Genomic DNA, 12,457 nt, shown 5'->3' on the forward strand with positions numbered 1-12,457 from the left:
CCAGGAGAAGATTAGCATAAGAAAGAGTAGACACCTATTTACAAGCTTATGTCTTTCCTTTGATTCATCCTATCTTTCTGGATATACAAGCAGTGTAGCCAGATCCAAGGACAAGATGGATGGACAGATATTGCATATATACAGGCGATAGCTATATGATAAATTGTGGAACCATCCCATTTATTTATATTCACCTTTGACCATCTCACCTGCCCTTTGCCTACCAGTTCATATTGCCCATGATGACTTACAAAATTCCAACTCCTTGAGACATTTCAGTTCGTTCTATCCTGCCTCCTATTCTTTATTTCCCCCTTATTCCTCCAGCAAAATGAGAGATTGCCACAGCCTGCAAAATGAATTATTCATTAATACAGATGTGACCAAAAAAAAAGTCCAAAACCCCCACAAATTTGAAATTTGAATCCTGAGTATCTACCTTTCTTTACTTTGGAGATCTTTTCAACAATGATCAAAAATAAAGGTGGATAAATTGACCTTAATTTATTTAGCTTTAACTATTACTAGTTCTAGAGCTGGGCATTTTAACTCCCTCAGTAACCAAAGGAGAGAGAAAGCGCAACCTAGGGGAAAACTAATTTAATCCGTTTTGGACTGCTAATTTAAAACAACAAAAACAACAACAAAGAAAATCAGAAAAACAAAATGCTTGTATTCACACAGTTTGTGACTACTGTAGTTTTCCCTCTATTTTGTTCTTTTGGGGCAGAATTTTCAAGAACAAGAACAAGTCATACAGTTGTCTGGTGCTACTGATACCTATCTTCTGAAGCCTGAAAGGTCATGGAGATCTTTGGCTCTGCCTATTCTGACAGCAGGATTTGGAATATGAAGTTCATACCATCCTTTATATGTGAATGCTTTAATCTGATAATCAATAAAAAAATAATCAGTTTTGTTTCTTATTAATGAAGGTTGTAGGTAGCAAGATGCTCTAGGAGACGTTTCTTCTAACAGTCCCAATCTTTTATTCAAGAATAAATGCAAAGGCTCAGGCCTATGAGTTTCCAGGATTATTCATTTGTGGCCCCACAGCAAAAAGGGTTATGAAGCCTCTGGTTCAATGGCTGTCACAGACTTTATTTCATGTCTTGCGTCTCAGTTTCTGTTTTCTCTGTTATTATTAGATGATACCAGCAATGAACTAACACTGCCCTGAAAGGTATGTGAAAAGCTTAGCATGGAGAAGTATTCTTGCTCTTGAATACATCTTGGAATATTTACACTGTCATTTCTCAGGAAAAATATGTCAGATTACTTACAGATTTCTGATAAAGATACAGCCTATAAAATTTGCCAAAAAATTATGTTTGTAGAGCATGAAAACTTACACATTTTAATCTCATCCATTAATATTTTAATACATGCTTTTCTAAGTCATGAAAGACGCATGGTTTGTTTCCAGGGAAGAATTTTGTCAGTAATATTGGTGTCTATATGACTTTCCATCTGGACACCCTTATTCTGAATATGAGTGAATATTTTTGTATTTGTTTGTTTGGATTAAATAGTTTTGGAAGTGATATTGACTAAACAGAAAAAAACTGTATCTTCATACAAGAAGAGTCCATTCACAAAAGGACTTACACTGATAAAAATATACAGGTTTAAATTCAGAGGACCGTCAACTCATACCAGTTTAACTTACCTATGAAGGCACAACGTGTAAGCAAGTTCCTCCTTACACATTCACTAGAAAAGCTAGTTTTCTTCAATGTTCAGTATGGTCTAACATTACTCCTGTTGGGTCCCATGAAAAAGCTCATGCTAATTTAGATGCTAATTTTAAACAATTAAAAATGAACAACCCCAGCAGAGTAACACAGTGTTGTTCAGATTGAAATAGAAAATGAGTTAAACAGATTTGGCTGTTCTACTGAGGCCTTGGAAAATAAAAGCAACATATTAAAACTTCAGCTGAAACACTGCAGACTGCACTTCCATACAGGGCAAGGAAGAAACACTCACTTTATATCATGTGCACGTGTTGTAATCCATATGGGCAGAACTGCACTTCTGTCAGGGATGTCAAAGTATGAATTTTGCACATGGCCATCCCACATACGGGAGTAGGCAAACTCTCTGAATATGTAAAGCACCATCAGAGCATTCAGAGTCCCTATGCTGGATGACTGCTACAATGTCAATGGACATGCTGCAACTGCATTTCCCTTATGGAGGTGCTTACTCCATGTCTACAAATAAATTGTGATGGTGAAAATGTCTTGATGTTCTGCTGATCACAACCAATCCACAAATGGTCTAGAGATTGATTCCAGAATCACTAGTCCTGGGAGGGGAGCAGCATCTCCCCATGCTGGGACAGTGGCCACCTTGGCCAATACATTAGGTTTGAACTAGAATCTTCAGAATTAAACAGGTTGAGGTGCCATCACTTGAATTAAATGCATTCCACCTAAACTTGAAGTAGATTTTCTTTTTTCTGTGAACTGGGAAAAAGGAGACCTGTCATATGAGACCCAACAGGTTACAGTATGAAATGACTCTGTCTTAATGGCAAAAGTAGAAGATATTAGTCCTAAAAAGAATATCTATTTTAAATCTAAACTAGTCTTTGACACTTTAACTAACTACTGGAACATAGAAAGATCAAGCAATAATGCAAAGACTGGGTAGGGACTCTGCAGCAGTCAGTATGCTAAGATGTGTAGGAGAGCTTACTTTACTAGGGGAAGGAAATCAGACAGCATTTTGGGATTATTGCACCTCCCATTCATTTAGAGTATGTCATGAGTTCTTTAGTGTCTCCTTGGGCAAGCAGTACAGACAGACAAGAACCACTTCCTTCCAACTTTTTCCACATCACTGATAAGAAACATCTTTGAATAAAATCTAAAATATAGGGCAGATGCTTTTTATTCCTTCTTCTCTCCACTGAACAGCCAGAGCCAGAGCTATGGGCCCATCAGTATGTGCAAGTGGGAAAAATGGAACAGTCACAACAGCAATTAAGTGCATGTACAATTATAAATGCCTAAAACATAAGACTAGTTTTGCTTTTTTATCCTCCCCAGACACTTCAGAGTAGAAGTACCTCACTCAATTTGTAACATAACTATTTTAAAATGTAATAGTGCATCCTCAGCTACACAGAAAAACTATTTATTTACATTGGCAAGAGACAGAAAGATGAAGCCAACACTCAAACATTTGTTTCAAGTATTTGTCTTAAAGCCTGCCTTTTAGGAAATAAACAACAACATTTAAATTTAGGTGCATACCAGACAGTTCAAACAAACAACAGTCCAAGCTTTTGTCACAGTCAATAGCATTTCCAGGGGTGCCTAAAAGAGCTATAAGCAAAACTGAATGCAACTCCCCAAGACTGGGACAGAGCCACTGCTGCCAGAGAGAGATGGAGGTGGGACAGAGAGCTGCTGGGGGAGTTGGGCTTTCTACTTGAAGAAGTGGGAAGGGTGGGGTGGGGCCACCCACCTGTTGGCTGAGCAGTAGAAATGCTACCCTTTTAAATCTTGGACAATGTTGATGGCATTAATCATTATTTTGCCTTTTCTTATATTAAGGAGTAGATGTGGCTGCATCAAGCATTTAGCTACTGCTGGGTCTTCACTTTAATATTTGCAACTTTTATTCCTGACCAGGCTGTGAGTTTGGAGAAGATCTAATTAAAAAAGCCCATCTTTAGGTTGCCATTAAGATACATAAGCTGTTTTCCAGGCTAATCATTTGGGAGGTGGCCCGTTCATTTATGCCAGAGGCAATTGGTGACATTCATCAGCTCAGGATGTGGGTGTTGGTCTCTTTTCCCAAGTAACAAGTGATAGGACGAGAGGAAATGGCCTCAAGTTGCACCAGGGGAGGTTTAAATTGGATATTAGGAAAAATTTCTTCACCAAAAGGGTTGTCAAGCATTGGAACAGGCTGCCCAGGGAAGTGGTTGAGTCACCGTCCCTGGAGGTATTTAAAAGACGTGTAGATGTGGCGCTTAGGGACATGGTTTAGTGGTGGACTTGGCAGTGTTAGGTTTATGGTTGGACTCGATGATCTTAAGGATCTTTTCCAACCTTAATGATTCTATGATTCTAAATGAAATGATTCTAGGATGCCAGGACTGGGCAGGTGGCAGCACTCCTGACACGACAGCTGAGCATTAGCTGACTCGGGATCTGTGTAAAATGGCCAGGGTTAAGAGAAAGCACAACTAGATTAAGGCAAAGGCATTTTAACTTCTGCTGAGATCCTCAGCTCCTTGAATCATTTGATCCTGCCATAATCTCTGCCTGCAACAAAACCAAAAGAAGGCTAAGTGACAACAGTTGCAAAGCAAAGCTTGAAAACAGAAATCAGATGATATGAGGCAGCAACAAGCAATGCCTAAGTCTGCATGCACCAATGCAAAAGGATGGATTAGGCATTTGTTTCTCTAAAATAGTAAACTTGGCACCCATTGCTCCTCATGAGAGCTGAAACAGAATGATCAGCACCGTCCTGCAAGTGAGGCGTGTGACGGAGATGTAGCATAGGCCCTTCTGCACCCCTGGGGAAAGTCCACGAACGCAGATAGGAGCAGCCCCAGCTTGTCTCTGGGGCAGGAGGAGACTGGGTTGCTGTTCCCTGGGATGAGCTGAAGAAGACAGACCCATCAGAGTGTCACTCAGAACAAAGTGGAGACAATTCTTGGGTCTAAGAATTTATCATCTCCAAAGTAGTGAAGAGATCTGATGGTCGCTCCAAAGCAAGAGGCAGTGCTGTGGAACACTTCTTTTCCTCTTTGTTCGTAGAACCTGTTCCCAATATAATATGGCCAAAGACCGGCACAGGCTTCGAACAACACGGCTTTCCTGAAGCTACAAACAATCTGGTTAAAAGCAATTCATAGCCAGCATTACCACTTTCTGCTCCTGTTTTAGCATTTCTGACTGAAAATAGTTTTTCAGGGGAGTTGTTTTTGGTTTTTAATTAAAGCCATGTGTAGCATATCATAGAAAACACACATTTCTCAGGCATTTCAATAGCAACTTCATGGAATCACACAAAACAGAACAGCTTACTTTTGTGAACATTGGTACTGATCCTCAGTCTTTAGTTTCATTGCTGGGAGAGAAACTCCCAGAGAGCCTAAACTTCTGCCAACAATAAGACAGAAAAAATTGTTAACAACAGCAGACTTGTAAATCAGGACATTAAATATTAGCTACTGTGTACAGTTACGCAGTTAAAGCCGGGCAGGTCAAAGGCCACTCTCAAAAACTAACTGGCCAGGCATCCACATGGTCCACCAGGTCTCCATGAAGAGGCCACCTGAACCTAAGCTCCAGAGTGCAGAGCTGGGGGCACCAGGCTCACCAGCTGACCTGGAACAGTCTCCACAGGTCTCAACCTTCAACTTCAACTGAGCATGGGCTGTGCCACAAGCCCAGTTTGTCAGCAGATGCCCAGAGCTCTGTTCTTCCAAGCATGAGCCAAGCAAAGAGACTGGGTAGCAGAGGTGACTGTGGGACCAGCTGATTTGTGTCAGTTAGTTTCCAAAAAGTGTCCAAAGTAGGGCCTGAGCCTTGACCTTGAGGATGTTGATGAGGAATCAAGGAAACTGTTAGGAAAAGATTTTCCAGCTAGCTGCCTGCTTTGCAAAGTAATTAACTCATCCCTTAAATTTATAAATACAGCATGAATATGGGAAATAATAAAAATGTCTGTAACTTTTAAAATTTTTTCAGTCTTCTGTATTTCAGACACATAAGCATTTTCTAGTGAAGTACAGACATTCCTATAAGAAATTGCCAATGAACCTACAAATGGCTTATGTTAGTTATCTTTCAAAGGCCTCTAAAGATTGATGAGTGGAAAATGTGCAGCAAAATTCCTAGCTTCTGTACCAGTGATTTAATTGTTCAGTCTGAATATTTTTACATTGATATATTCATTGCATTTCCTGGAAAGCACAGAAAAGTGGTCAGCTATTGAACAGCTCTGGTGACTACCCTAACCCAGCTTTCACTTTTAGCAGTACTACTTTCTTGTTAGTCAACTAATTCAGCTCACCAGCACAGGGATGCTTGCCCTTCTCTTGTCTTCACAAGGGCTTCACTGACCTGACTATCATGCACCTCTTCCAAACAATGCATTTACATACACTCTCAATAGCATATAATAGTCACTGAGCCAAATTCCTCATGTGTGTTTTAAATAGTATTTAGATGAGTTATTTATAAATTATCTTGTACATATTTGGAAGGTTCTAGAGGCTTTCAGGAAAGAGAATGTTGAAAATTAACATGCAAGAGATTTATCATTTATGCCTTTGCAAGAGGTTTAGGAATAGAAAATCAGGCTTTTAAATCTCTTTTAGAGATCTTAAAGAAAAAGGAAAATTTCTCACAAACTAATTTATAATGAAACCAGAATAATTTAAATGTAGGTATGAAAACAACGTTTTCAGTGTTTTGAGGAGTGTGATTTAAAAAGGACAGATTTTTCCTATTTCTTAAACAGTTTTATTTTGCAGATCTTTTGGGATACCAAATTTGAATGATTAGCATGGACACTGTTTATGAACAATTGCACATGTGAATAATAGGGTTGAAGGAAGCTGGCTATCTAAACACATCTACTCATATGTTAATGTTAGTGTAACTGTACTTTACCTAAATTTAAAAGCCTGATGCTGAATCAATATGAAAATGTTGCAAGGTCAGTCTCCAACAGAACCCCCCCCCAAAAAACAACCCCCAAAAAACCAAATGTAGTGAATCTTAGTTTGGCTTTCAAATTTTATTTAAAGAAAAAGAATGTCTTATATAAATGAAAATGATGTCTGGGAAGGCTAGAATTTCTAGACTTAAGTGGAAAATAACCAAGCATGTGTTAATAAGCTAATCTTTTTTGTATGTGTTAAACAGTAATGTATACAGAAAAATCTTTATCCATTTAGTTGCAAAGACATGGCCACTGTATTTCATGTATTCCATCCATGGAATAACAGAAAGGCAAAGCTGCAATAAATCCAACAGATGCCAACAGTTTACACAGCATTTTGTAACATTTGGTGGAACCTATTAGGTGAAGTTGCTGAAATTCTCCATTTTGCTGCTTTAAAATAAAAAAGACAAACCCACTCGCATTGGTTTAATGTGCTTATATCTTCAGGAAGACTGTCTTAAAAGTTGCTACCTTTTCAGCTGCATTATCATTCCAGTCAGAAGTGTTCCTAGTGTTGAGAAGATTACTGTAGATTACCCTGTACATTCTTGCTTTTCCAGGTTTTGAATGCTATTTCTAAGGGGCCTACACAATGTAAGCATTGATTAACAATGTCTTTTTACCTACCACAGAGGTTAAGCAGGGATAAGACTAATCAAAAGAGGAGTAAAGAAGAAGGCTAGGCAAGCTGAGACCTCATGTGACAACCTAAATGTTAAGCATCAACTTTTGTCCAGAACTCCAGTAAATGGGGTTAAAAGTTTCTACTGAGATATAATGTAGTAAATTGTAAGAAAGCAAATATATAAGCATTTGCAACTACTATATAAGCATCAAGAAGTAGTGCTGCTTTGATCTTTCATTACTATTTTTTTGGTCAGGAGGAAATAAATAGCTTTGTTAATCAAGCAAGTAGCTTTATTCTTGCTATTTGAGATGGATGAAATACTGGAGCTCTATGTAAACAGGGGAAACGATGTTCCAAAACTTCATATTCTGTTCAGGCTTTGGTTGTCACTGTTTACGGTCTAAGATCAGGGGAGGCTTCTACATGCAAGGGATGGTTTTGAGATCCTTAGTTTGAGTGGCGGGTCCAAGAAGCTGAATGAAGAAAGGAATAATCCTTGTTCCATCTTTTTTAAAAAGGCAGGAAAATTACTATGAGACTATGTTCCCAGGCTGTACAGCACAAGTGGGTTGTCCAGCTAGTACTGAGCAAAGATTATCCTAGACAGGGATTTAGTAAACTCGCGTCTAACGTTTTCCAACTGGCTGGTTTACATGGCATCCTCCACAGCATGGTAGCTCCTGTGAAACCCGTTATGAGATACCTTGCCTTCCTCAAACATCAGACAGTGAGCATTGATTGCATCCATACTGGTACCTAGTGCTCAAGAGAGAGCACTGCAATGTTAGCTTCTGCAGATTTTAATCTCTTTTTTGATCTGGCCCAAGAGAATGTCCACATTAAGCACCCAGGTAGCTAAAGCAATTTTTAGGTTTCCTACTTTATCATTAGACATCTTGAAATCCTTATGTTCTGTCCATTTCCTCCAATTTTAGATACAGGAGCTTCTCAAATTTTGTGAATCATGAAAAATGAGAGACATAAATTTTCCACATCACTTGGGTCAAATACATCAAATATAAAATGTATTCTCCACATTCCCATTCCCTGTACCAATCAGCAAAGTATTTTTTCATTGCAATTCTAGTAGCAAGGAGAAACTCATAATTACAAATCATCTCTGAAGTTCTAATTTTATCAATCACAAAATGGTTACAAATTGGGCAAAATAATCATTCTTAATGTAGCCTGAACCAACTTTCAACTTCTATCATGACTGAGTCACTATTCTTCCAAAGCTTGTTTGCTTTTGGTTGCTAGAGTAAAATAGCCAGTCAGTAAATAGCCAGATGGGTATCACTGATGAACTGATAATATCAGACTCCCTAGTTGACCTTTTCTAAAGGTGTCATGTAGCCATTAAACAGCCTGAGGAAAGGAACAGAATCACTAGTTTGTTGCAAGGTGCAACTCTGAGTGTAGATTCAACATCATTTATTACCATTTCTGAGTTTCTGGCTTTCAAATATAACCTGAACAACTGCAGACCATTTCTAGAAACGTGAGCATTCATTAACCACAGTGTAAAAGAAATTTATTCTTTATGGTCAACAGTATCCAAATTAAAAGTTAATTGATTGAGAAAAGCTGTGCTTAATTATTTGACAAAGTCAGGTAACATATCAAGTGAGGGAAAGACTTTATTAGCTGAGAATATACAATACCAGATGTGTATGAGTAAAATGATGCCTAATGAGTAGATACTGAATGGGCTATCAGAGCTCTCATCCAATGTTATAGTGATTGAAGAAATTAGCAGAGTTGTAGCAGACAGCCATTTTTAAATGCTGCAGTTTATTCCCAATGTGCCAAAAAATCAATGTCTTTTAATTGTAATAACATTTGGAAACATTTGAATTTTTTTCTTTGTATTATTAGCAGTTGAGAATGGCTTTATTGTTTCAAATGTATGAAAATGCTTCCCATGTTAAATGCTCTTACTTAATTTGCATATATTCTTCATAACAGTCAATAAACATTAACTTAATTAGAATATGCAGTATTGCAGTAGATACAATGTCACCCACAGTCTTATCAGTAATTTCTTGCATTTGCTATTAAATACTTGATAAGATACAGCTTGTAATCACTGTTTAAGAAATAAATTACAAGGATAAGAGAGCATTAGTTTTGGTCAACCGATGTTGGGTTGCAATGAGTTAACTGGGATCATTGTTTCTGGGGCTGTTCATATCCCCAGACTTTTCACAGCCCTGGCAGAGACTGACTCTGTAATGTCTCACATTACATGTGGATTAGATTTGTAGAAATCCTGTAACTCAATAGGTACCTGCCTATTCTCTCCTGGCGTCAGGCTGCCTGCACTACTTTGCTCTGTAGACATGCCTGGCATTCCACCCGTGCCTCCTTGCTGGCTAAGTAGGCTGGAGCCTGCCTACCAAAACATTGGGGTATTGTTGGGAAGGGGAGATCCCCTTGACAGATGAGCGAAGTGTGAAGTTATTCTTGCAATGCCTTATTACCTTCTTATGAAGTATACACGCAGCTCTTTTAAACTTCCTTTATGCTGCAGTAGTGTAGGAAATCAGATCTGCAGAAGCATTTGGGAGTAGCAGGGGGTGGAGATGCACTGTAGACATGGACAAAGCCAGTCCGACCTTGAGCCCTTCTGGCTTCCCCCCATCTGCCACTACCATGTTTGTTTACACTGACAGAGGAAGACAACAAAAACATATTTGGCAGTGCATCAAGAATGTGAAATGGCTTGATTTCTGGGAATTGTGCCGGGTATTATAAACCTTTTTGGTTTAACACCCATTCTTCATTTCACTGCAAACTATTTGTTAAGTAAATAGTGGGTATAATTAAGATTTTTAAAAAAATTTGAATAAGATTAACATTAAAAAACCCATTTACAGCATTTAGGACTTTTAAAGTGAAACACCTATCTCACTAATGAAAACTGAGTCATGTGATGCTTAAATAATAAAGGAAAATATCTAAATTTGTCATTAGCAGTTTATGGTTTGTATTCTGCAAATCTTAATCTTGAAATCAATTCAATCAAAGCTCACAATAAAGCTTACAGAAGCATTATCAGATCAGCAGATCAGCCAACCTACTAACTTTTCATTGTTTTTTTTAACGTATTTGGTGGTGGGATTGTTTTTTTTAATGTGTAGTGAAATATGAGATCCAGAACTACTTTCCTCCTCTTTCAGCAGTTCATCGTCTCATCCTGGAAGATAATGAAAAGACTCCTAGCGATTTCATGCAGATGCATATGTGATTCTAACAACCTATTAATGGCATTTAACATTAAATGTTAATAAAGCCTAAGGCTTATATTAACATTAAAAGGTCCTATTTTTTTAATGGAGAGGAGAAATTTGTGTAATGGATTACCATCACAGAATATATGCTAGCAATTTGTGCACATAAATATTTGCTTTAGAGTTTTGGCAAATGTTTATACAGACTAATGCCTTGAAGTTCATGGCTATGACTTCTGAGTTTAGTGAGATTTTACTTCAGTCATCAGAGAGAATGGTGGAAAGAGGGTTGGGGACATATTTCTGTTTTCAAACATGCTAGCAAGTACCTTAGGCATTCAAGAAGACTGCAGGCATGTCCTTTCCAAAAGCTGCAGTGTAGGTAAATTCCTGCCATCCAGCTAGACCCTCGTACCTTGCCAAGTGGCAGTGACTTGCAGTGATTCTGCCTGAGTGATGTGCCCAAACAGCCTCCATGGGAGACAATGACTCCACAGGAAAAGGTCTTGCATGGAATCTTCTGTCTAAACTGGAGAGATATGGATTTGATGGGTGGACTGTCTGGTGGGTGAGGAATTGGTTAGATGGTCGCATCCAGAGAGTAGTGGTCAACAGCTCAATGTCCAGATGGAGATTGGTGACGAGTGGCGTCCCGCAGGGGTCCGTATTGGGACCGGTACTGTTTAATATCTTCATCAATGCCATAGACAGTGGGATCGAGTGCACCCTCAGCAAGTTTGCAGACGACACCAAGCTGAGTGGTGCAGTCAACACACCAGAGGGACAGGATGCCATCCAGAGGGACCTGGACAAGCTCAAGAAGTGGGACCATGTGAACCTCATGAGGTTTAACAAGGCCAAGTGCAAGGTCCTGCACCTGGGTCGGGGCAACCCCTGGTATCAATACAGGCTGGGGGATGAAGGGATTGAGAGCAGCCCTGCCGAGAAGGACTTGGGGGTACTGGTGGATGAAAAGCTGGACATGAGCCAGCAACGTGCGCTTGCAGCCCAGAAGGCCAACCGTATTCTGGGCTGCATCAAAAGAAGCGTGGCCAGCAGGTCGAGGGAGGTGATTCTGCCCCTCTACACTGCTCTGGTGAGACCCCACCTGGAGTACTGCGTCCAGCTCTGGAGCCCTCAGCATAAGAAAGACACGGACCTGTTGGAGCGGGTCCAGAAGAGGGCCACGAAAATGGTCGGGGGATGGAACACCTCTCCTATGAAGAAAGGCTGAGAGAGTTGGGGTTGTTCAGCCTAGAGAAGAGAAGGCTTCGGGGAGACCTTATTGCAGCCTATCAGTACTTAAAGGGGGCTTATAAAAAAAGATGGCGGCAAACTTTTTAGCAGGGCCTGTTGTGACAGGACAAGGGGGAATGGCTTTAAACTAAAGGGGGGTAGATTTAGACTAGATAGAAGCAAGAAATTTTTTACGCTGAGGGTGGTGAAGCACTGGCACAGGTTGCGCAGAGAGGTGGTGGATGCCCCATCCCTGGAAACATTCCAGGTCAGGTTGGACGGGGCTCTGAGCAACCTGATCAAGTTGAAGATGTCCCTGCCCACGGCAGGGGGGGTTGGACTAGATGACCTTTAGAGGTCCCTTCCAACCCAAACTATTCTATGATTCTATGATTCTATGATTCTATGATTCTATGAATACTTGCTAATGTAGGAATATTTGAGTTTGTTGCCTCTGCAGGTTTTTACCACTGTCCTCTCAGTGCATTTCATCCCCCACATATTTTTATAAAGGAAGCTCCTTTTTGACTTCACAATATCTAACAAATACAAAATACTTCTAAGCCTTGTACTGTGCTGAAGAGCTTTAAACTTAGTATTGATGGGTTCAGATTGAGTTTTACCTATGAGATTTTGAAACACACTTTTAGAAATAATA

This window comes from Aptenodytes patagonicus, chromosome W (genome assembly GCF_965638725.1).
Source record: "Aptenodytes patagonicus chromosome W, bAptPat1.pri.cur, whole genome shotgun sequence".
Taxonomy (NCBI): Eukaryota; Metazoa; Chordata; class Aves; order Sphenisciformes; family Spheniscidae; genus Aptenodytes; species Aptenodytes patagonicus.